Below are 26,954 nucleotides of genomic sequence, written 5' to 3' on the forward strand. Positions count from 1 at the left end.
CATCACACACATATATATATATATATATATATATATATATATACATGATATGGAGAAGAAAAGAAAAAAGAAACAAAGGGTTATAATAAAGAGAATAAGAACTAGAAGGAAAAGGAAAGAATAATGAGATCTAGTTAAATAGAGAAAGAGAGAAAGTAAGAATTTGACAGTATATAGAAAAAGAAAAAGAAAAAGAAAAAATCTGCGTGTCAACCAATTTATGAACAATTATACAATTCAGTAATGAAGCATATTATTACAAATACAAACAGAAGATACAATCCAAGCGTCAGAGATGAACGTGTCAAAAAAGGCAGGGAATGCATTCTGCTAGCATATTTATCCTCTTACATACGTCCACGAGTAAAATCAACGCAATTCAAACATACGTCTACCATTAATTAGGCCCTTTATGCTAAATGATATAAGTTTAAAGTTTTCGCGTTTTTATTAGATAAATATATGAATAAAAGAAAAGAATTGTACTTTCTTACAATTCGATATTGTGAATTACTATCCCTCCATATCTAAGGAACTATTCGAAGAGGTGATGGAGTTTGCTAAACTCCTGTCTGATATAAAAGACACTGAAATTGAAATTATACGGACATGTAGAAATACTACATTAATTAGTGGAAATGATCAGTGGTTGAAAAAAGATCAAAATGACCTGTTTGACATTTCCATGGGGTCTTTGGATTCGGCTGAAATGACAGACTTAGTAGGTCTATTCATACTATACAACTTAACCAAAGACATCAATGTCATGGATATAGGCTTGTATCGTGATGATGGACTGATGATCATCAAGGAATCCAACGGCCCTAAATGTGAAAGAACCAAAAAGATTATCTTAAATGAATTCCGTAGAATTAAATTAAAAGTGGATATTATATCAGATGTTAAAACTGTAAATTTTTTGGATGTGAACTTTGATTTAAGGAAAGGCATCTACCAACCATATAGGAAGGAAAACTCAAACCCAATTTATGTACACCCCCTATCAAATCACCCAAAATCTATCATTAGGCATATCCCCAAATCCATTAGTAAAAGAATCAGTGACAATTCTTCCAATCTTGAAACATTTAATAAACATAAATATTTCTATAACAGGGCCCTTAAGGATAGTGGATACAAAAACACCCAAATTGAGTTCATAGAACCAACACACCCAAACACAAATACAAATAGAAACCGTAAGAGAAAAATCCTGTGGTACAATCCCCCTTTTAATCTGAAACTTAAAACAAATCTAGGAATGAAATTCTTAAACTTAATTAAAAAGCACTTCCCTATTAATAACATACTACATAAAATTTTCAATAAAAATACAATAAAACTTAGTTATAGTTGTAATGAAAACCTTGAAAAAATAATTAAAAAACATAATAACAAAATATTAAACAAAAATAGCACACCCATTGCTACCGAAAGTTGTAACTGTAGAATTAAATCAAAATGCCCTCTTAAAGGAAATTGTCAAATTACTTCTGTAGTGTACCAAGCAACTATTTCTACTAAGGAAAATCCGAATGAAAAAAAAATATTACATAGGAATGACAAATAACAATTTTAAAGAAAGATTTACCGGTCACAAGTGCTCTTTTGAAAATAATGAGTACAAAAATAGAACTTCCTTGTCTAAATATTACAATGAACTAGTAGAGCAAGGTTACTCCCCAATAGTAAATTGGAAAATTTTAAAGAAAGCGAAAACCTGTTCATCTTTAAACTCGCCTTGCTACCTATGTCTTTATGAGAAATTATTTATACTTACTTTTAGAGAAAGAGATAAATTATTAAATAAGAAGCACGAAAATTCAATTAATTGCAAACATTATAAAACCCATCTTTTAAGTAATTTAGTTTAGATATAAAATTTAAATAAATTAAAAATTGTCACTGATTTCTATAATTTATTAATATTCTATTAATATACTTTCTCCTCTCCTGATTTCATTCTTTACTTCTCCTATCTTATATACATGTGTGTCTATGTGTATATGTATGTGTCTATGTATTTATTTTATGACCGTGTGTACTTAGATCTATATATTTCTATATTATTTGGTATACCCTCCCACGTTTATTCAATCCATTTGTATGTTTCTATGTGTGTATGCATCTATCTGTACCCTTGCCAAATTATTTGTATTCTTATGTATTTCTATATATATAATTTATGTAAATTATACATATTTATGTGTGAGTATATATATGTGTGTGTGCGTTGTTGTGTATTAGTATATGATTGTGTGCATATATTTGTGTATTTTTTGTATGTATGTGTATACATAAGATTATATATATGTATATATATATATATATATATATATATATATATATATATATATATATATGCTTATTAGTATGTCGGTTGGTTCTCTGTGAGTATATACATATGTATCTTATTATTTTTAATTAGGGTACTATCTACCTGTGCGTCGCTATTTTTGAGTATTTCGTTGATTTAATTACTTCTTTTGCCTGAATATATTTATAGGTAAGTGTACTTGTATCTGTGTTATTAGTAATCTGGTATTGAATGTATTATTTTGTGATTTAATATGACTTTATATCTATACTTAAATAGCTTAAACTTCCAACTTAATAGTATAGTTACACCTTTACTTATGTGCATGTATATGTATATATGTATATATATGTATATATATATATGTGTGTGTATGTGTGTGTATATTTGGGTATATATATGTGTGTGTGTGGTTATATATCTATATATATATATATATATTTGTATTATATTCTTTTTATATACATAAATATTAGTAGTTTTTTATTTATAATTATTGGACCTATTTAATTTATTTAATCCCCTCTTATGGCTAAATATGTTATATTAAAAAGATAATAAATATTAATTTTATTCTGTTTTTATTATTATTATTATTATTATTATTATTATTATTATTATCATTACTATTATGTTTATTGTTATTAATAATAATTTTAATATTGTTTTATCATTATTTTTTTCTTTTATTCATATATTTATCTAATAAAAACGCGAAAACTTTAAACTTATATCATTTAGCATAAAGGGCCTAATTAATGGTAGACGTATGTTTGAATTGCGTTGATTTTACTCGTGGACGTATGTAAGAGGATAAATATGCTAGCAGAATGCATTCCCTGCCTTTTTTGACACGTTCATCTCTGACGCTTGGATTGTATCTTCTGTTTGTATTTGTAATAATATGCTTCATTACTGAATTGTATAATTGTTCATAAATTGGTTGACACGCAGATTTTTTCTTTTTCTTTTTCTTTTTCTATATACTGTCAAATTCTTACTTTCTCTCTTTCTCTATTTAACTAGATCTCATTATTCTTTCCTTTTCCTTCTAGTTCTTATTCTCTTTATTATAACCCTTTGTTTCTTTTTTCTTTTCTTCTCCATATCATGTATATATATATATATATATATATATATATATATATGTGTGTGATGTGGAGGGGGGGGGGAGAGGAGAGATGAAGTATGTATATGTGTATGTATGTATATATATATATATGGAAGTAAAGTATGTATATATGTATGTATGTATATATATGTATATATATATATGTATATATGTATGTATATGTGTGTATATGTGTGTGTATGTGTATATGTATATATATATGTATATATTTTCTCTCTTCTTTTTCTCTCTATTTTGTTTTCTCTATATTTTCTTTCTCTATTTCTGTCTCTATTCCTTTTTTTCTTCTCAATCACTCTCTCCCCATTGTAATCTTTTAACTTTATTTAAATTGCCTCTCCCTTTTTACTTTTTTATTTAATTAAAGTCCTGTGTTTTAAGTTTTTTAACTCCAACTTCTAAAGAGTTCCTACCTAAAATAAAAATCCATTATTCATTGAACTTTTGAATAGTCAAGTCGCTGCCTGATGATATCTGTTGTTTGATTGAAACAAGTGGCTGTTTGTAGCAGCGGGATGTGAGCATGTTTATATAACAATAAACAAGTATTATCAGCTCTTTTTATTGAGCACTATCTAACAACCTCGTTGAATTCATTAGTCCATTACTTTTGAATATAAAAAAACCCCGAGTATAAATATATATATATATTTATATATAAATATATATATATATTTATATATATATAAATATATATATATTTATATATGTATATATAAATATATATATATATATATTTATATATATATATTTATATATATATATAAATATATATATATTTATATATATAAATATATATATATATATATTTATATATATATATATTTATATATATAAATATATATATATAAATATATATATATGTATTTATATATATATATACTTATATATATGTGTATATATAATTATATGTTATTTCTTCAACTGTATGTATATTTATTGTTTGTATATTTTTGGTAGCAAGTCATTATTTAAGCACTTGTGATTGAACGACGAAGTTATTCTTTTTTTCCGATTTTTTATGATATCTTTTCGATTCGCTGAGCCGTCTTATTTATATTTAAGCTGGCATTTGTATAAAATGGCGCCCAAAAGTAGTTGTTCAGCCATATTCTTCTCAAGCGCTTTCTATCGGCGCATCCGATTATCATCAGGAGGGGTTGTTGTCGTTTTCCTTGTTTTTTTCTTTGAGGCTGGGTGTATTTATAAATTTTTTTATTGGTTATAAAGCTGGTCCACGCACGTGTGCACACACACTTATAAGTAGTTTTATATATATATATATATATATATATATATATATATATATATATATATATATATATATATATATATATATATATATATAACTACTTAATTTACTCACATAAAATTAATATACGAAAGTATAGATTTATGCGTAAACTTTAAGTATTTACTTCAAAGTGCTAAATACGTAGGTAGAGCTAGTTAGTAATTTATAAAATATATATGGCGATATATATATATATATAGAGAGAGAGAGAGAGTGAGAGAGAATGAGAGAGAGGGAGAGAGAGAGAGTACCAACCCTAGCGACTATTGCATTCTGCCATTAAAATATGATAAATGACAGAGCGAGATTTCCTGAGAAACTAGTAGTATTGAAGTAAATGATGATGATGATGATGATGATGATGATGATGATGATGATGATGATGATGATGATGACTAAATAATCCCACTTTACACCAACGACATTACAAAAAAAAATAATAAAACCAGCAACTCCTTCGTATATCGCAATCCTTTTGACACGAGCAACTTGACCCCTTTTTATTTTCATCTACTCTTAATCCCCCGGGAGTGGGTGGGGGTGGCGGTTTAATAGGGGATACATACTACTGCTTCCTGCTTTTGTCCATTTTTACTGATCTCGACGAAATGATTATCGAAATCTCTCAGAGTTCTGCTAAAATTCCAAATGGCAGATGCAAGGGACAGCATGGGTGTCGCAGTTTCGGAAAAAAAAGAAAAGAAAAGAAAAGAAAAGAAAAGAAAAGAAAAGCTCCTACAAGTGCTGATGTGTCAAAGTTCATCAGAAGACATCTATTTAGTTCTAAAGTGTGGCGAAGAGTTGGAAGATGATCACAAGCGCATTATTGAAAAAAGAAAATGAAACATTAATGAAAGTATATATATATATATATATATTCAGGGTTGAGATGTTCAAAAGTCGGGACTACTGAAACAACGAGGTGGTTAAATAGGGCTCAATAAAAAGAGCAAAATAGTTTTTTTTTATTATTTGAGGGTAAACAGTTACATAGGGTCGCTACAAATAGCCATCTGTTTCAGTCAAAGAGACTTCTTCAGGCGACATTAGAACCCCTCGACGCAAAAAAAGGTCAGAGGTTCTAGGTCGCCTGAGGAAGTCTCTTTGACTGAAACAGATGGCTATTTGTAGCGACCCTATGTAACTGTTTACCCTCAAATAATATATATATATATATACACGCATATATAAATATGTTAGGTTATATAGTTTTAGTTTCTAAGATGTAAATCAGCTTTAAATCTGTTTTTAAGTCTAATTTTTAAAAGAAGAAAAGTTCTGATAAAACTGTCTCTCTAAATGAATTGCAGCTGAAACTTGTATGCAAGAAAATCACTGTTGAGAATTACAGTAAGTTTTAAATGTTATTTTTAAACTTAGAATTTAAACTGAATGCTGTCATAATGATTTAGAAATTAAATGTCTTTATATTACGGGTTTCTCATCTATGTATGCAGCGCTTCCATCGGTCTCAGCCTTCGACCTTCGCCAGTTAGGTCAGTTGCCATCTTGAAAACAAAAAAGAAGAAAACTTTAGGCTTCGTATTCTTGAGTTTTTTTTTATTTTCGCCTTGGTTTTACGTTATATGGTAAAAATGTAAAACCACGACGAATAAAACAAAGACAACCCCCAGAATACGAAACCATCTACGGAGCCAGTAAGTTTTTTCCTTTTTTTTCCCATGATGGCGATATACATGCCTGACGAAAGTCGAAGACCAAACTGACGAAAACGTTGCACAAATATCACACAAGATGAGAACAATATTCTGATCAAAACAAATAATATAAAAAATCAGCCCTCATCTCAAAAAGTGTTGCACGTCGTTATTAAAAAAAACATGAAAGTAAATGGCTTCTAGCTATAATCTCTCCACGACACACCAGTAACCATTCTGCGGTACGCTAATGCACCGTGGCACAATGGTTGGGAACCACTTTACTTAGTGTATAAGTAATATGCGATTACCCCCCAGTATAAAACGCCACTTATATTATTATGGCCTCCGTTAGTCATAATCCAGTTGACACACCGGTTCTCGTTAGATCATCAAAGTTAAGCGACACAGATCGTGGCCAGTACTAGATGGGTAACCCTTTCCGATGACCAGGATATATATATATATATATATATATATATATATATATATATATATATATATATATATATATATATATAATCGAGGAATTTGATATTATCTGTTAATTTCCTCCTTCGAATAAAGGGAGCAAAGGTTAATACCATTCAGGTATTTCAACGATTTTATGTTTTAATGTCATTTAAGTAAGGATATTCCAGTTAAGATTGATATAAAGTTGAGAATTTCACTTAGATTTCAATGGTTTTTTTTCACTTAGAGAGGGAATTGAACGGTGTCATATTCATTAAGAAATTAAATGTCTTTATTAAAAATAGCATGAAATTAAAAAAAAACATTATTAAAAACAAGTAGCTGCGAGTTATTTAGCGATGTACATATATATATATATATATGTATATATATATGTATATATATATATATATATACATATAGACTTTTAATATCCTTTCATAGAAATGTTTCTCTTATGTATCAAAACACTATTTTCTTTACCTCACAGGTGTCACGCTCAAAGATTAATATATAACATACAGACCAAACGGGTCACGGGTAGTCTATTATATATATATATATATATATATATATATATATATATATATATATATATATATATATATATATAAGAGGACGGAGACCAGTATGTTTATTTTTATGTAAATTAGGAAATTATATATATTGTGTAATACAAAATATATAATTAATAACTAGGATTTTTAAAAATCTTAAATAAATCCTTAAATTAACTTTTGGAAACTTAATTTCAATTCAAAATTTTTGTATGACTTATGAATTAAAAATCAAATTTTCATTTAATACTAGCGGCTGCGCCACGTCGGCACACACAACGCCGAGTCAAACACAAAATCGAGTACACTCAACATCAAGTACACTCATCATCATCTTACCATCAACGTTTACCCTGTGAACTCGATGTATGAGAAATTCCCATATGCACAAAACAAAAATACCCTAACTAAGTGTAAGAATAATGAGTAAACGTTGGATAAAATGATGGTTAAAATTATTACGAACTTGCCAGGATTCGAACCTGGAATTTTCTGATCCGTAATCAGACGTGTTATCCATTGCGCCACGAGTTCTGTCCGTATACCGCACGACTGGATGCAGACAGTGCTAAATTCCGTTGACATGGGCAGGTAACATTTTCGACAATTGAACGACACGGCCCAAAAGCCCTTGTTTCGGGCTTTTTGTGTGACTCGGCGTTGTTCGTTACGAACCATATATAGATAAGGACAATCTAGGGACGCACAACTTTCAGGGAAAAAAATAAATTTTTCAATTCGGTGCATGTGTTCGAAAGTTTTATTGGTATATATACGCACACACATGAATAAATAAACATTTATAATTTTATTAATAATATAGATTAACTTTTATTTTTTTTATTAATAATATAGATTAACATGATATTAAATACTTAAGGATTTCATTTAGATTAGTAGACTTTTATCATTTATCAATACACGCTGGACCAACGTTTTCTACTAAATCGGACGTGTCAGCCATTCCCTCCACCAACATCCTGCTACGTAAAATAAAAAAAAGATGAGAGAAAAAAAAACAACTTATATTCTTTGATGAAGATTAAGTTGATAACGACAATTACTAGCAATGTCAAAGGGCTAGGTTTGAATCAAAGCGGTTTCTGTATTGCCACTGTTTGCAGATGTTGGCAACCTTCAAGTGCCCACTTTTGCAAGAATGCCAAATGAGAATAAAGCCACTGAAATAAATGCATCTTCACACGAATTTATATATTTTACAAAGTTTCGTACTCTGCTTCAGAGTAATTGGCATACTCTCTCCCGAGAGCTTCTCAACGTGACGGAGAGCAAAAGACGTCGCGTCATCTGCATGATAAATGCTAGACTGATCTGCAAAACAAATATATAAGTAAAATGACTGTATTTACCTGATGAGCAGTAGGTATTTCCTATAAACAGCATCTAATCTGAAAATATATATTAAAAAAAAATATATGATAAATAAAGAGAGTCCTGCAGTTTGCATAAAACACATTTCATCAAAATAAAACTTTGTTTCCAATAAATATATGAATCCGCAATTCCCGCTGAATTGCAACAGGAACCGAAACGCACAATCTGTGGTAGATTTCTTCGGTCTAAAATATTTGAGGTCATACAATGTCAGGTATAATGAGCAAAGAACTGGAACGCCAACTAGGCACTATCCTCGAGTGTCTAATGTCTTTCTGTACAGGTTTGTCAGAACAACCTGGCATGAGGATACCTTTCCCTATAAGTAAACCCTGACCAAATATTCAAAATCACATAGTTGGTTGGTTGGTTGTTTTTGTTTTACGGCATATCAACCCTTTTCGGGTTATTTAACGCCGAATCCGAAGATTTTGAAGAAATTTTTTTTTAATAGAATATATTTATTGTTTTCACGTCGGTTTCTATTTAATCCATAGTTGGGACCCTAACAGGTACTACCACTCCGGGTCAGAGTGGACCTGGGAGCAATAGTAATTAAAGGGTGGCTCCACACTACCAAAGCCCACAAGCTGGGGCCTCACCACTGGATATAGTTTAAGGTCATATCCAGGACCACCAAAAAGATCTCATCACTATGTCTAACCCATATTAGCTTTTACGAGGAATGGTGCACCTTCTCCAAGTGATTTTCTCTCAAGTAACAGCACGAGATTGGATACTCCACCAGACTAGATAAATTCTTGTCCTGGAATCCAGTAAGACCAAGAGACCAAAATGAAAGATATACTACAACATATAAAAATGGTTAATTGGGGAGATGAAATTTTTTTTTTTTTTTTTTTTACACAGTGATCACCACTTATCAAGGCCCGGAAGTCACTCAGGGATAAGGGTTATTGCAAGTACATTACGTTAGTGTGGAGATTTGATGAAGTGTTTAATAAAGAGGGCGGTTCATTAGGAATTTCTTAACATTGGACTTGAAGACATCCAAGTTGTAGTCCGGAGGGAAGCAGGCAGACGGAACAGAGTTCCACAGGCGTGCAGTTCTTTTTATTTATTTATTTTTTATTTTTATTATTTTTTTATTACATTTTCACCCCAAACAAGGCACATTGCCACTTTGGTGTAGGGGGCTACTATCAGGGGAAACATCTACTGGGGTACTATGTAGGGATTAGGGCAGCGAGATGTTGGTTCACGTTGCACTTGAACTTATGCATGTCAGTACAGTTGGGGAAGCAGTGACCTGGAATGGAATTCCAAAGTCTAGCAGTTCTGGGGAAGAAACTACTGGAGTAGAAAGATCTTTTACATCTAGGGATTTCTACAGTGTGGGGGTGGGATTTTGCAGCTTGTCGAGTCTGTCGAGGGTGTTTACGTCGTGGGGGCACAAGTGCTTGCAGTTCATCAGAGCATTCACCATTATAATACTTGTAGAACAGGCAGAGGGATGCAACGTTTCGACGATGAGACAGAGGCTGAAGCTTAGATACCAGTTTAGCGCCTATCAGATTTGCGACTCTCTTTTGAACCCTGTCAAGGAGCGAGAGACTAGTAGCCGATGCACCGGCCCAAATATGACAGCAATACTCCATACATGGGCGAATAGTGGCCTTGTAGAGGTACAGGATATTTTCGGGTGTTAGAAGTTTTCTAGCACGGTAGAGAGAGCCCACCTTCCTCGCAGCGGCCCTGGCAAGCCCTCGATGTAATTGTTCCAACTCATGTTTCCTGTGAACGTTAGGCCAAGGAGCTTGAGAGACGTACTCTCAGATAAAGAGTCGTTGGCCATTGCTATAGGTGGTAGAGAAGGTTTCTTGTAATTATTGAATGAAACCAGTTTTGTCTTGGCGGCATTGAACGTGACCATCCATTTTTGTCCCCATTCCACTACTGATTGGAGGTCATCCTCTAGTGTTTTTGCCATTACTTTAGATATATGTTCATTTGTTTTCCTCTCGTGCTTGCTATAGAGTGTGGTGTCATCAGCATATATACCCATCTCAGAGGCAATTTGTCGGGGAGGTCATTTATGAATATCAGGAACAGCAGAGGTCCAAGGATAGATCCCTGGGGCACTCCCGCATTTATATCATATTGTTTAGATGTACGACCGTCGACGACAACCTGGATTTTTCTCTTATCTAAGAAGGATTTAATTATGTTAAGTATTCTACCAGTGATACTGTATGATCTAATCTTCCTGAGGAGACCCTCATGCCATAACCTGTCAAAAGCCTTAGATATATCTAGAGCTACCGCTCTGCCCTCTCCAGCTTTGTCCAGTGAATGGTATATGCGTTCAGAGATTACAGTGAGGATGTCTGCCGTGGAACGGGCTTGTCTAAATCTATATTGTTGGTCGGTCAGAAGTTTAGCATCTGTAAGGTGCTGGACTAGAGCATGGTTAATTAAGGTCTCAAATATTTTGGCAAAAAGTGGGAGGAGGCTAATAGGTGATAATTTAATGGGTCAGTTCTTTCGCCAGAATTCTTGAATACTGGTACCACAGAAGCAGTTTTCCAACAGCCCGGAAAGCAAGATTCATTAAGGCATTTGTTGTAGAGTTTGGAGAGAACTGGAGCTACTTCGGCTGAGCACTTTTTTAATAGCACAGCTGGGATGAGGTCGGGTCCACATGTTTTTGAAATGTCAAGGTTTTTTATGATAGCATGCACCTGAGCAGGGGTGATTATTAGATCGTCTAGCGTGGCGTCTGTTCGCATAGGAAATTGAGGTAGGGGGTGGTTTAGAGGGTCCAGTGCGGAGTTTGAGGCAAACCGACTGGCAAACATGGTAGCCTTCTCGGTTGCTGAGCAAAGAACCTCGTGATTGTTTGTTAGTGGGGGAATTTTTGATTGCCCATTATTTACTACACTGTTGTAGATTTTCCAGAAGTCACGAGTTCCTAGTTTTTGTGCTTCGATGCGTTTTTTAGTGGTTTCCGTAAATTCCCTCTTAGCTGTCGCTATTTCTTTCTTAACGTTACTTCTAGCTTCTATGTACTTCTGTCTGTTTTAACTGGACTTATGTCGGTTAAACTTGCGGAATGCATGCTGCCTTTGGGCAATGGCAGTTGCGCAAGTCGAAGTAAACCATTGGGGAGAGTGGGGCTTGCTATAGAATTTCCGCATGGGAACATGCGCTTTTATTGCAGTTTTGAACCATTCAGTGGTCTCGGTTGCACACTGTTCAGCAGGAAGAGAAAAAATATTTCCCCATGGGGTGTCTCTGATAAGATCTCTGATGGCTTCCCAGTCAGCCTTTTTATAATATCTCGTTGTTTTGAGCACTGGCTCTTTAGTTTTGGGTCTAGAGTTTAGGGCGATTTCAACCATTATCACCGCATGATCAGTGTTCCCGAGTGGGCTGTCGGCTTTCGTTACACAATCATCAGGAACTGTGGTCAAAAACAGATCTAATAGTGATGCGTGTTGTTCTTCCTGATCAGGGAAACGGGTTGGAAAAGTAATAATTTGCGATAGGGAGTGAGATACAGAGAAGCTATGAGTTGCGCTGCCTGCTGCATCTGTGCAAGTAGAGAATCCAAGCCAGTTTTTGTGATGGACATTAAATACATGTACTTGGGCGCTAATGTCGAAGGAGAGTGCTGTGTCTATGCTGTCAGATACTTTGTTTATTATGGTGCAGTCTTGGGACGAGGGAGAGCGGTAGAGAAAGTAAAAGTAGCTAATGTTGTGTTGCATGATTAGTCTAAAGCACATAAAGGCTTGATCATCCGTTTCTAGGTTTGTTTCTCTAGTCAAGGGAAGGGTATTACGAATGTAAACTCCAAGTCCGTGCATATGTCTGTCAGAGTCCTTACGGCAGAGTGAGAGATATCCAGGCATGTTAAAGTAGTTAGAGAGGATGGAGGAGTGTAGGTTAGTCTCACTTAGTGCTAAGATATCCGGGGTATTTGTTAGGAGAAATGCTTCAACATCAGCTAAATTAGTTCTAAGCCCACGGATATTTGTGAATGCAAGCCTCAAGGGAGGAGGCAAGTTGGATTTGTTTGACCCTAAGCCTGGTTTAAGCTTATTTTTAGATTGTACTGTCATCATATTTTTTAAGGAGTTTCAGTTAGGTTAGGGGAAGCCGAACAGAATGTTATGCAGAATATCACACATGCATCACAAGTAGACCATCAGCTGACCCTCCATCAACTAGGACTGTGGCCTCAGGAAAGCCCACCGGGGATGAGTGCAGGGTCCCTTTCCATGCGCGCTATGGCACTGCAAACATCCCGATATTATACAACTGTTGATAGAGCAGCCGCTCTAAGCGCTACCAAAGAGTTAGGGCCCTGTACTACCAGTCGAAAACAGCAGCCAGTAACTGTCAATCCGGTACCCTCAACCCATCAGAGGAAGGTCAACCCAATCTAATTGCTCAGGCATATATATTACTCAAGCATTCTCAAGGGCCCAGCTTTAGGGGTGGGGTGTGTAGGGAGTGGGGAAACGGCGTTCATTGCCCCAGACAAGAAACAAGATCTACCAATGGGTGTTTCTGTCGAATCACTGTGATAGTATCTCTGCGCCTGACTAATAGGCAAAGAAGGAGTATGGAAGCCGGGCGATAGGCAGGACCTATCTACTCCTTAAGCAATTTAGGTTTGCAAACCGGTAATTTGTTTAAGTCACCAGCTCTAGGAAGGTTGTCATCCAAGACTGAAGAGGCCTCCCTCCTCTTTGGTTTGGTTTCTTGGGAGTTTTCCTTCTCCTAGACGGATGATCTGGAAAAATCTACTGGGTCCGTCACCACTGAGAGGGTTTGCTCCGCGTCTGGGTTCTAATCCAGGTATTTCTGCGACCCCGCGTGGTTAGTTAATGTTATTGGGTTAGTTTGTAGAGGTTATATATCTGCTAAATAGTTACACTCCTCAAGTGAATTAGGGACATTGTTATTACATTGTTACTGGATAAAGGGGTTGAGTAGAGCTCATGCAGTGTAAGCAACTATGATTGTAAGGAGGCTTGTTAGGAGGAGATAATGTGGTTTGAGGCTTTCTCTTTTATATATATATATATATACATTTATTATTATTATTATTATTATTATTTTTTTTTATTCATGTGAGCTTGGGTCTAGTATAACATTAAAGTGTGAGTAGGTGTTGAGAATTGAACTACGAGTTGTGCCCAAACTATATTTTAGATGACAGCAGGGCATGAGATGCGAGTGCAATATAGTACGGATAAAACAGTAAGTTTTGAGTCATGTGTAATTTGGTAAATAGATATATGGGCTGGTTTTAGTAGGTGCGAAAAAAGTTGAAGGTACAAAGTGAGTTTCTATTATTGAGAGAAGATGTTTTCAGCTTTCAAGTAAGAGTTCTAAGAAAGAAGCTTTGTTCATGGAATCCGCGTTTTAGGCACAGATATAGAGTGGGGGGAAATTTTCACAGTGGATTAAGCTAGACGGGTGTTTTTCGTGAAAGATTGGCGAGGGGGGGACCAGAGATTGGAGTTCAGACGAGCACCTGCCATGGAAATAACGATAAAACAATGTTCCCAATTTCTTTACTAATTTAGTGTTTGAGAGATAAAGAACTTAAATGGAACATTCGAATATCTATGTATCTCATATAGAGTTCAAGTGTTTACCCCAGGTAGTGGGCACCTTGATTTCTGAGAATTTTGACCGAAGTAAAATAAAACAAAAAAATCAGGCATGACCAACAATTGTATGACGTCATGCTACTTCCCAGACCACACAAGTATTGCTGTAATATATCTGGTTTCGTCTCTAATTCAGCAAGCGTATTGACAAAATCCTTAAAGGTGCATAATGAAGTTCGACCACAAACAAGACAAAACACTTGCAAGTTATTCTGTCCCCTCTGTGAAAGATTTTGATATATATATATATATATATATATATATATATATATATATATATATATATATAACTACTTAATTTACTCACATAGAATTAATATACGAAAGTAAAGATTTATGCGTAAACTTTAAGTATTTACTTCAAAAGTGCTCAATACGTAGGTAGAGCTAGTTAGTAATTTATAAAATATATATGACGCCATATATATATATATATATATATATATATATATATAATTATTTACTATAATTATTAAATACATACAGATACTAGCGTTTCATCCTTTCGGGAATCATCGGTGCAAGGTGTCACGATTAACGCCGGTCGATAGATGTGAACCCGGCAACGAAGTCACCTCTGACTTCATAAGCAAGGACCAAATCCATTCGGCCACTGTTAACCACGAGAAATACTGTTGAAATTTGATCATTTATTTTTAAATGATTTCAACGCCTGTGAGAGTGAATCTAATCATTATATGATGATCTGCCCATGCGAGCTAAATTGACACACACACACACACACACACACACACACACACACACACACACACACACACACACACACACACACACACACACACACATATATATACACACAAACACACACACACATACACACACACACACATATATATATATATATATATATATATATATATATATATATATACATATGACGATCCCAGGCAGATAAAGAAATCTCAATATGCGAGATAAGGAAATAACGTATAAGGTGTAACGATGAAATTGTCGCCTTAGAAAAAGCGGCATGATTCCATTTCTTTTTGATAAACACCGTTTGTTTTTGTTGCAGATCATCGACTTAGATGGCCAGTTGTGTACAAATCCTAAGAGCGATATAAGGCTTCTCTCACGGCTGATAGTGACACACGCCGCTATAGAACTCATGCTCCCTACCGATCCAAGTTATTACAACAGGACCATTGCCAGCACCCTCAAAATTCAAATTCAAATCCGAACGGTTCTGACCCTTGCAGGCACAGCTCAACAAAAGTTCCAGCTATGCTTATGGTCTTTGTTGTGGTTTCAAGTAAGGACCACATCATGCCACCTCACATATTCGAAGTCGGGTTGAAAATCAACACCAAAGTGTACCTGGATGTGCTAAATGTGATGGTCTCTTAGTACAATCAGCTCAACGCCGGCCCACGTCTAAAGAGACTCAGGCTTGGCTTCAGAATGAGTGCTACGACTTTGTATCCTTCTCTCAATGGCCGTGCCCCTTCCCCACCTTTAACCCGTTTAACTACTTCGTTTAGTCATACGTCGACAACATCATCAACGTGACCTCCCACAACATCAAAGCCACCATGATACCCGCCATTCGCTAAGTATTCCCGCCGACGTTTGTTAAAAAGACATGCTCCCAGTTCCGGACCAGTATCGAGGTGGTGATTGAGGCTTAAAGCGGCTAGTTTGAATAAATATCAGCTCTACTACATAATCGAGTTGCCTGAATTGATTTTTCTGATGAATGTTTTAAAATAACGTTGTAACGTTGTTTTCTTCAGGACGACAATTTTATCGTTCCACTCCATGGTATTCGTTTCTCCCCAGAAATATTTTGGCGCGGTAGAATGATTTGAACATTATTTTTCAATTTTTTTTTTATTCAGCGGTCTTTGTAAAAACGGTGAAACATGGTACGGCTTATTCTCGAGATGTGACCTAGTAATCAAAATGTCACCTTTCCCGTCGATTGGCGTTTTTACTGCTGCGTAATCAGATTTGAAGAGAGGCGTTTGGCCGCCGACCGAATCACGGTTCTCAGAGGGAGGGGAGGAAAGGGTACCGTTAAAACTGAAAAACCTGTTACGAGAGACGTATAGAATGCAGACAGTTTATGGCGGGAAAAACTCTCCGACCGGAAGAACGGGTCATTATAAGCGGATGCAGATGTTGGTGCGGGTCGCCATTTTGTTGTTTGCAGTCGTGTTTCATTGAAGGAGTTCGTGAAAGTAAGATTATGATTTCGACGTGTCAGAAAACCACTCGAGCAGCGCCGGTATTTACCGAGATGTGTGTGTTTGTGTGTGTGTGTGTTCACGTGTGTTAGAGGAAGGCGGGGCAATCGTGAATTATACTTACAAAGTATGGTTTGCTGGGTTGGCGTCCTGTGGTTTGGGGGCATCTGTTTGAAATATGCTTATCTTCCGACATTACGCACGAAATATATTTACTGACGAGTACGCATGGACGCCGATTCAAGAGCTTAAACGAGTTGAAGAATCACTTCATATATATATATATATATATATATATATATATATATATATATATATATGTATATGTATATATATAAATAATCCTTGTATATATATATATGTGTGTGTGTGAGTGTGTGTGCTGAAAATGAAGAATCACTTCACACACATATACATACACACATATATGTATATATATATATATATGTATATATATGTATATATATTATCTATCTATATATTCAATCAACAATTCCCCCACTAACACAATCAACAATTCCCCCACTAACCAACAATCACGAAGTTCTTTGCTCAGCAACCGAGAAGGCTAACATGCTTGCCAGTCGGTTTGCCTAAAACTCCACACTGGACCCTCTAAACCACCCCCTACCTCAATTTTCTATGCGGACAGACGCCACGCTAGACGATCTGATAATAACCCCTGCTCAGGTGCATGCTATCATAAAAAACCTTAACACTTCCAAAGCATGTGGACCCGACCTCATCCCAGCTGTGCTATTAAAAAAGTGCTCAGTCGAAGTAGCTCCAGTTCTCTCCAAACTCTACAACAAATGCCTTAATGAATCTTGCTTTCCGGGCTGTTGGAAAACTGCTTCTGTGGTACCAGCATTCAAGAATTCTGGCGAAAGAACTGACCCATTAAATTATCGACCTATTAGCCTCCTCCCACTTTTGCCAAAATATTTGAGACCTTAATTAACCATGCTCTAGTCCAGCACCTTACAGATGCTAAACTTCTGACCGACCAACAATATGGATTTAGACAAGCCCGTTCCACGGCAGACATCCTCACTGTAATCTCTGAACGCATATAACATTCACTGGACAAAGCGGGAGAGGGCAGAGCGGTAGCTCTAGATATATCTAAGGCTTTTGACAGGGTATGGCATGAGGGTCTCCTCAGGAAGATTAGATCATACGGTATCACTGGTAGAATACTTAACATAATTAATTCCTTCTTAGATAAGAGAAAAATCCAGGTTGTCGTCGACGGTCGTACATCTAAACAATATGATATAAATGCGGGAGTGCCCCAGGGATCTATCCTTGGACCTCTGCTGTTCCTGATATTCATAAATGACCTCCCCGACAAAATTGCCTCTGAGATGGGTATATATGCTGATGACACCACACTCTATAGCAGGCACGAGAGGAAAACAAATGAACATATATCTAAAGTAATGGCAGAAACACTAGAGGATGACCTCCAATCAGTAGTGGAATGGGGATAAAAATAGATGGTCACGTTTTATGCCGCCAAGACAAAACTGGTTTCATTCAATAATTAAAAGAAACCTTCTCTACTACCTATAGCAATGGCCAACGACTCTTTATCTGAGAGTACGTTTTTCAAGCTCCTTGGCCTAACGTTCACAGGAAACATGAATTGGAACAATTACATCGAGAGCATTGCCAGGGCCGCTGCGAGGAAGGTGGGCTCTCTCTACCGTGCTAGAAAACTTCTAACACCCGAAAGTATCCTGTACCTCTACAAGACCACTATTCGCCCATGTATGGAGTATTGCTGTCATATTTGGGCTGGTGCATCGGCTACTAGTCTCTCGCTCCTTGACAGGGTTCAAAAGAGAGTCGCAAATCTGATAGGCCCTAAACTGGCATCTAAGCTTCAGCCTCTGTCCCATCGTCGAAACGTTGCATCCCTCTGCCTGTTCTACAAGTATTATAATGGTGAATGCTCTGAAGAACTGCAAGCACTTGTGACCCCACGACGTGAACACCCTCGACAGACCCGACAAGCTGCAAAATCCCACCCCCACACTGTAGAGATCCCTAGATGTAAAAGATCTTTCTACTCCAGTAGTTTCTTCCCTAGAACTGCTAGACTTTGGAATTCCATTCCAGGTCACTGCTTCCCCAACTGTACTGACATGCATAAGTTCAAGTGCAACGTGAACCAACATCTCGCTGCTCTAATCCCTAAATAGTACCCCAGTAGATGTTTCCCCTGATAGTAGCCCCCTACACCAAAGTGGCAATGTGTCTTGTTTGGGGTGAAAATGTAATTAAAAAAAAAAATAAAAAAATAATTATAAAACTCAAATTACCTTGTAACGATATATGTAACCCACTTTCCGGTTTACGACATCCGGTTGTGCATGCGCGTATAAACATTAACCCATAACAACGTAAACAAATAAACACAAATCACTTCTTTTGCAGATTTTGACCTGCGCACTAAAATATTAACGTTATTATTTCGAATTTTTTATTTAACATGGGAAGAATGGGGTTTTAAATAACTTAAACGTAATACAGAAATGAACGATGTAAACAAAAAGCAGATATATCAAAATTAACTATAATAAGTATTATGGTATCTGTTCAGTGCACATTTACCTATAAGTATGGCCAACCGTTTATAATTCAGTAACTGTAAAAATTTTTTCAAAAATAATCAATTTTAATAAACAGAAATCTATCTATATTCTTTTTTCATTTTAATATGCGTTCATTAAATGTTACTGCTATGTAAAAAAAAAATTCTTTACGTCACAAGTGTCCCGCTCATACATGAATTCCATAGCTAATATAACATACTGACCCAACGGGTCACGGGTAATCTAGTATATATATATATATATATATATATATATATATATAGTAAGTTATAAAATATATATGGCAATTAAGCTACACTCAAGGAGATAACTTTAAGAAAATCATACAAAACGAAATGAAAAAAATTAGGCCTAAAAGCAGACGTATCAGCTAACATAAAAATAACAAACTTCTATTCTGTACGTACATGTTATTCCCCCCCCCCACACGAAACAAAATGTGAAGAAAGGTCGGTTTAATGTGGGAGATAACCAGCTCTCCTCAAAAAGCCTTAGTATAGAATGTCCCCCCCTCCATTGACCGAGGACAATTAATTTGAGTGCAGCATCTGTGCAGACACCATACTTCAGTGACCAGCCTAGTACAAGTACCGGGTGTCGACTGACTGTACGAACAGTGTCTATTTATGAGAGGTGTTTTTTGGGATTGCGCAACCCTTGCCTCATAATTACATGCACAATTACACTTACAGGAGATATCTACAGTCTTTCGGAACAGAACAGAGACTTCCATAGTCGTACTCTATAAAGTATAACACAAGAAATTTCAATGATATAAGAAAGAATATAAGAACCTTCAAAACTCAAACCGGAAATCTGCATTCGCGCATGCCCAATAACGCCCCAGCTTGCGTTTGATTTGGCTCCATTTTTCGAGACGGCCACACGCTGTCCCCGTTATCGCCATGAAAAACCCTTCGGAATATTTCCGCGCACAGTAATTTCGGTGCCCATTCCGGTTATTTCGTGAAAGAAGGGGAGGAGGTTCTTGCAAATCGAAACTTGCACTCGTCCAAAGACGAATCGGCACAGCACACACGGATGAGCGGACGCAAAAGGGGAAAATCATAACTCATTAGTTATTAATGATTAAACACTCTATAAGGGCCGTTCGAATGTCCGCTGTTCGGTCGAGCGCGGATTGATCGAATTACAAGTGAGGCATGTCAAGAGTTACCCGCCCCTGATACGCCATTACAACAACAAATGCTTTTCTCGCAGAGCAAGGAATAACAAAGACAAGCGATGCGAAATTTAATGGACCGGCGCCTTGCTGATATCCAAGAAAAGCGAATTTAATGGTTGATAGGACAAAGAAAGTGGAAATATCTAGCGAATCCACTCTTTTTTTCCTACCTGTATAAGTAACCACATATAAATAATGGTTGCGTAGTGAATGAACAAATCATGTGTATATGTTTATTGATAAAAAAAAACATAATTAGCTACATATGTGCATACATGCATCTGCACTATCCCTTTACAGAGAGACCATGTAACGGAATCTGTTTCAAAGCCAAATTCCAGATATTCTTTTTATATAATAAGAAGTAATGGCGTGGTATGAATTGATATGCATTCCTGCATTGTAAGCCTTCAAAAACACCTTTTTATATAATATTTTTTTATCTACTTTTATTGGAGAAAAGAGTACATACAGATGTATCGTTGTCTACGTATGTCTACATATACATAAGAAAAAAAAATCGACTCAGCTCTTAACAGTTGAAATTAAAAGTCATTTATTAACGGTACTTTCCAAACAACGCATTGCAGATGGTTTTAAAAGTCTATTAGTTTGCCATGTATATAAGTGAATTCTTCCGTGTCGTCGTACACGTGCTTTCACTACTCTCGCGTCGACATGTCTCCTTCATTCGAGTTTTTTTTTTTGTAATCTCTGCTTCTGTTTCCACTGCTGTCCGACCATTTTTTTCTGTTCAAAAGTTCGTATTGCGTCTTATTTTAAAGGTTCCTCTCAGAGCTAACGGCATTTTTTGTTCTCTTCTCTTTCTACTTTGTGATTTGCATATGTGAGATGCCGCATTTTCTGCATACGCGTAAGTGGCTCTCTTAAATTAGGAAATTATTATCTATCTATCTATCTCTCTCTCTCTCTCTCTATATATATATATATATATAGTCATCCACATACAGTACTGTTTCGCTGTATCACAGCTCATCAGTGAGGCTAGACAGGCAACTACCACAAGTCAAGATCGAAACCCGAGCGCCCAAAGCTTCTAACCATTATGCTATACGGCTGCTGCTGTGCGGTTAGTGAATTAACGATGTTTTGATATCGTCCAAATGCCTAAGCTAGATTGTTTACGCAAAGAGCATCGCTTAATACGCTAATGGTATATATATATATATATATATATATATATATATATATATATATATATATATATATATATATATATACTAGTAAAAGTACCCGTCGTTGACTGGGTTCAAAAACAGCCTACAGAAGATGGACTCTGATTTATGAAAGTATGATAGGTTATGAAAAGGAAGGGTTGTAAAGAGATAGCTTCGAATTCGGGGATATCAAAACCAAAGCAAAATATGATGAAAGTAAAAATAAAATAGATAAACTCCATAATTTATTATACCATACCTGTTCACACTGAAACACTTATCACAATATTCTTTAGATTTATATTAAAAAACATTGTTAAACTTTGTGACATATTTCCATTCTATGGAGGTCAGGCGCGAACGAACACTCCATAATTTTATTATACCATATTTCTTCAAACTGAAACATAATTATCAAAGTATACTTACGCAGATCAATATGAAAAGTCTTTATTAAAGTTTGTGCCTATTTCCATTCTATGGAGGTCAGGCGCGAACGCAGACCACACAATTTTATTATACCATTCCTATTAAAGTTAAAACATACTTATCAAAGTATTGTTATGTACATCTGTATCAAAAACACTTGTAAACGTTTTTTTTTTCCTTTTTAAATTTTTTTTATTTCCACACTTTATGGACCAGGCGCGAACGCTGACCCCACGATTTTAATGAATCATCATATGCCAGATGAAGCATACTTATTCCTGGTTCTCGATACATCTTCTATCATTATATGTAATAATCAGTTTTTTATAGTAGTCAACCATATAGGAACCTATTCGTGACCACACACACACACAAACACACACACACACACACACACACACACAGACATTCAGCTTTATATTATATTATATTATATTATATGTATATATATATATATATATATATATATGCATGCACATACAGTTTTGAATATAACATACGGGCCGAGTATAGACGGACTCAACTACTAGTATATATCTATTATGTACATTTTTAATATAAAAGAAGATAGACAATTTCATATACTGACAAACATATACATATTGGGATTTGTTTTAATATATATATATATATATATATATATATATATATATATATATATATATATATATATATATATATATATATGTGTGTGTACAAGATAGCTCACGGACTGAACGCGATGGGAACTATAAGAATGTAAATTCACACATGCGAAAAAATGTTCGCATGCCAAAGTAAACTCAGTTGCGTTAAGGTTAGGGTTTGGGTTAGAATATAAGATTGAAAGGACAATTTTTGGCTTCGAAAGAATAGGCAGACTTGCAAGGACAACACAATCTCCAAGACTTGGCAGGTGGAATGGAAACATCTCTGTAAATGTCTTTCAGTTTGCGTTTTAGACTGACATTTTGTACGGTAAAGTGATGTCGTAAACATCGCCATTTTAAGCTTTTTTTTTCCTGGGGAAGCTGGCTTGGACAGTTGTGAATAGATGAGATGAAATATAAATGGATGTAAAACATGGACGATATACAGAGAAAGAAAGAAAAGAGAAAGAAATAGAATGGCCAGGATACAGGGTGGAACGATAAAATTTCTATCCTAGAAAAGATGAATCGATTCCATTTCCGTTTGATGCAAAACCGATTCTTTTTATTGTTGCAGGCTATCTATTAGTTGGCCAATTGTGTATAAATCCCAAGAGCGATGGGGTCTGAAGGTGACACAATGTTCAAATAGCGTAATCGGAGATGCGCCACTGTACAACACATGCTCTCTACAAATCCAAGATATGAGAACAGCACCATTGTCAGCACCCTCCAAAAAGCAAATCCGGACGGTTCCAACGCTTGAAGGTACAACTGAACAAAATTTCCGGCTATGGTTATAGTTATTGGTGTGGTTTCAGAGTGAGGGCCACTTCATGCCACCTAAAATCTCCTAAGTCAGTTGAAAGTCAATACCAAAGTGTACCTGGATGTGCAGAATAGTTCGTTGATCCCCTGGTGCAATCAGCTGGTCACTGGCAGATCCTGGGTGTGGCAGCAGGACTCGGCGCCGGCCCATCAATCCAAAGGCACGCAGGCTTGGTTTCAGATGGAGTTCTTCGACTTTGTACCCTTCTCTTACTGCCCCCCTCCGCTCTTGACCGTAACCTGTTTAACTTATTCGTTTGATCATACGTCGAGAACATCACAAACATGACCTTTTACAACACTAAAGCCATCCTGATCATCGCAACCCCGAGGTATTCGCTGAGCTTTCGCCAGAGCTTGTGGAAAAGGAATGCTCCCAGTTCCTGACCCGTTGATTGAGGCTTAATACAACTACATTAAATAGATGTCAGTTCTACTACATAATCCAGTTACCTGAATTGATTTTTCAATAAACGTTTTAAAATAAAGCTGTAGTGCTGTTTTCTTTAGGGGGACAATTTTATCGTTCTGCCCTGAAAAGAGATAGGTAGGTAGATAGATAGATAGATAAATAGAGAGAGAGAGAGAGAGAGAGAGAAAGCAAACATGAGGGGAATGAAAGAGTTATATTGAAATGAAGGAACGAGATAAAGAAATGGAGAACGACTTTATATATATAGAGAGAGGAAGATAGAGAGAGAAAGGGAGTTAAAAAACGAATTGTCAATCTAATAGGTCCCGCTTTGTCAACTAATCTCCACCCCCTGTCCCATCACCGCAATGTTGAATCCCTGTGACTGTTTTACAAATATTTCAATAAAATGTGCCCTGATGAATTTGTTGCACGTGTTCCCCTTTCAATATACATTTTCCTGACAAACCTGCTTAGCAACCTTTAAATTTCTTGTATTCCTTGTTTCAAACGGATTTTTTTTGTCTATTTTTGTGTATTTTTATTTCGCAGTATTTAACTCTAAATCCAACAATATATATATATATATATATATATATATATATATATATATATATATATATATATTAAAAAAAAAACATTCTTGGATTTTTTACCCTTCACCGGACTATCCATTCATGTGAAATCTTTTTATCACTTTTCTTTTACCTCCTATTCCCGTTACCTCATCCTTTTTTTTTTTAACTAAGTAAGATCTGTGACTTACTTATAGCTTCATTAAATACTTTTATATGCCAAATCCGATCCCGCATTTTGCTAATTCCTGCCCTCTGATGAGAAGGAGAGTATTTCTTCGAAACTCCGCGGATCAAGGACTATATGTTTTTAACTCTTTTTCAAGATGCCTTTTAACATGTTTTATTAATTATTTGTTCATATATATATATATATATATATATATATATATATATATATATATATATATATATATATATATATATAATATTAAATGAAAGATAGAGAAATAAAAGTTATATGTGACTTTATCATATCGTCATAGCAATTTGGAAAAGTTAAGGGAAATTTAAGAAAAAAAATCTCTTTACGCCATAACATTTCGAAGCTAAATACTTCTCATTAAAAGAAGTGAAAGGCCAGAAATGTCCAAAATGCAAATATAGACAAAAATTAATGGCGATTAAAAATGAAATGAGAATGAAGTAATCGGATAATATGGTAAAAAAGCAATAATGTCGGCACCGCATATAAGAATAAATCGGGAGGGTATTATATATGTAGGTAAGATTTAAATATATATATGTAGGTATTATTTAAAAATATATATATGTAGGTAAGATATAAATATATATATATGTATATATATATATATATAATTTAAAAATATATATATGTAGGTAAGATATAAATATATATATATATATATATATATATATATATATATATAGGTAAGATTTAAAAATATATATATGTAGGTAAGATTTGAAAAAATATATATGTAAGTAATATTTAAAAATATGTGTAGGTTAGACTAAATATATATATATATATCTGTAGGTAAGATTTATAAAAAATATATATATATGTAGGTAATATTTAAAAAAATATATATGTAGGTAAGATTTAAATATATATATGTAGGTAATATTTAAATATATATATATATATATATATATATATATATATATATATATATATATATATATATATATATGCAAGTAATATTAAAAAATATATATGTAGGTAAGATTTAAATATATATATATGTAGGTAAGATTTAAAAAAAATATACGTAGGTAATATTTAAAAAAATATATATGTAGGTAATATTTAAAAATATATATATGTAGGTAATATTCAAAAATATATATATGTAGGTAAGGTTAAAAAATATATATGTAGGTAAGATTTTAAAAAATATATATGTAAGTAATATTTAAAAATATATGTAGGTAAGATTTAAAAATATATATATGTAGGTAAGATTTAAATATATATATATATATATGTAGATAATATTTAAAAAAAAATATATATGTAAGTAACATTTAAAAATATATATATGTAGGTAAGATTTAAAAATATATATATGTAGGTAAGATTTAAAAATATATATATGTAGGTAAGATTAAAATATATATATATATGTATGTAAGATTCAATATATATATATATATATGTAGATAAGATTTAAAAATATATATGTAGGTAATATTTAAAAAAGTATATATGTAGGTAATATTTAAAAATATATATATGTAGGTAAGATTTGAATATATATATATATATATATATATATATATATATTTGTAGGTAATATTTAAAAAAATATATATGTAGGTAAGATTTTAATATATATATATATATATATATATAAGTAATATTTAAATCTATATATATGTAGGTAAGATTTAAAAAATATATATGTAGGTAAGATTTAAAAAAATATATATGTAGGTTATATATCAATATATATATATGTAGGTAAGATTAAAAATATATATGTAGGTAAGATTTTAAAATATATCAATGTAGGTAAGATTTAAAAATATATATATGCAGGTAAGATTTAAAAAAATATCTATATGTAGGTAATATTTAAAAATATATATATGTAGGTAAGATTTAAAAAATATATATATGTAGGTAAGATTTAAAAAAATATATATGTAGATAAGATTTAAAAATATATAAAAGGAATAGGATGAAACAGTAAATAGTAATTAAAAGTGCATACAACATATAAGAATAAATAGGAGGGTAGTATATATGTAGATAAGATTTAAAAAATATATATAGGTAAGATTTAAAAATATGTATATGCAGGTACGATTTAAAAGTATATCGTGTTATTGGCGACATGAATTATTTCTAAAGAAATTACAGTTGTGAAATTAATCAAAAACAATTTATTTTGCTTTGTCTATCAATTTGTGACATATTTGCGCTGAAGAAATTTTATGCGAATATAAAATTTGAATTGTTGTAGATA

At 34.1% G+C, this 26,954-nt stretch overlaps 1 long non-coding RNA gene across 1 annotated transcript in view; it reads right to left on the reverse strand.

The window, feature by feature from the left end:
* LOC145266949 (uncharacterized) overlaps positions 1–26,954 on the reverse strand; it is a 1,426,307-nt gene that overhangs the window by 399,247 nt on the left and 1,000,106 nt on the right. Inside the window, exon 4 of the long non-coding RNA XR_013864801.1 lies at positions 8,782–8,820. This is a non-coding gene — a long non-coding RNA (uncharacterized LOC145266949). The remainder of the gene's footprint in view (positions 1–8,781; positions 8,821–26,954) is intronic.

Source organism: Euprymna scolopes, chromosome 42, assembly GCF_053919585.1.
Source record: "Euprymna scolopes isolate OS-2025 chromosome 42, ASM5391958v1, whole genome shotgun sequence".
In the NCBI taxonomy this organism is placed as follows: domain Eukaryota; kingdom Metazoa; phylum Mollusca; class Cephalopoda; order Sepiida; family Sepiolidae; genus Euprymna; species Euprymna scolopes.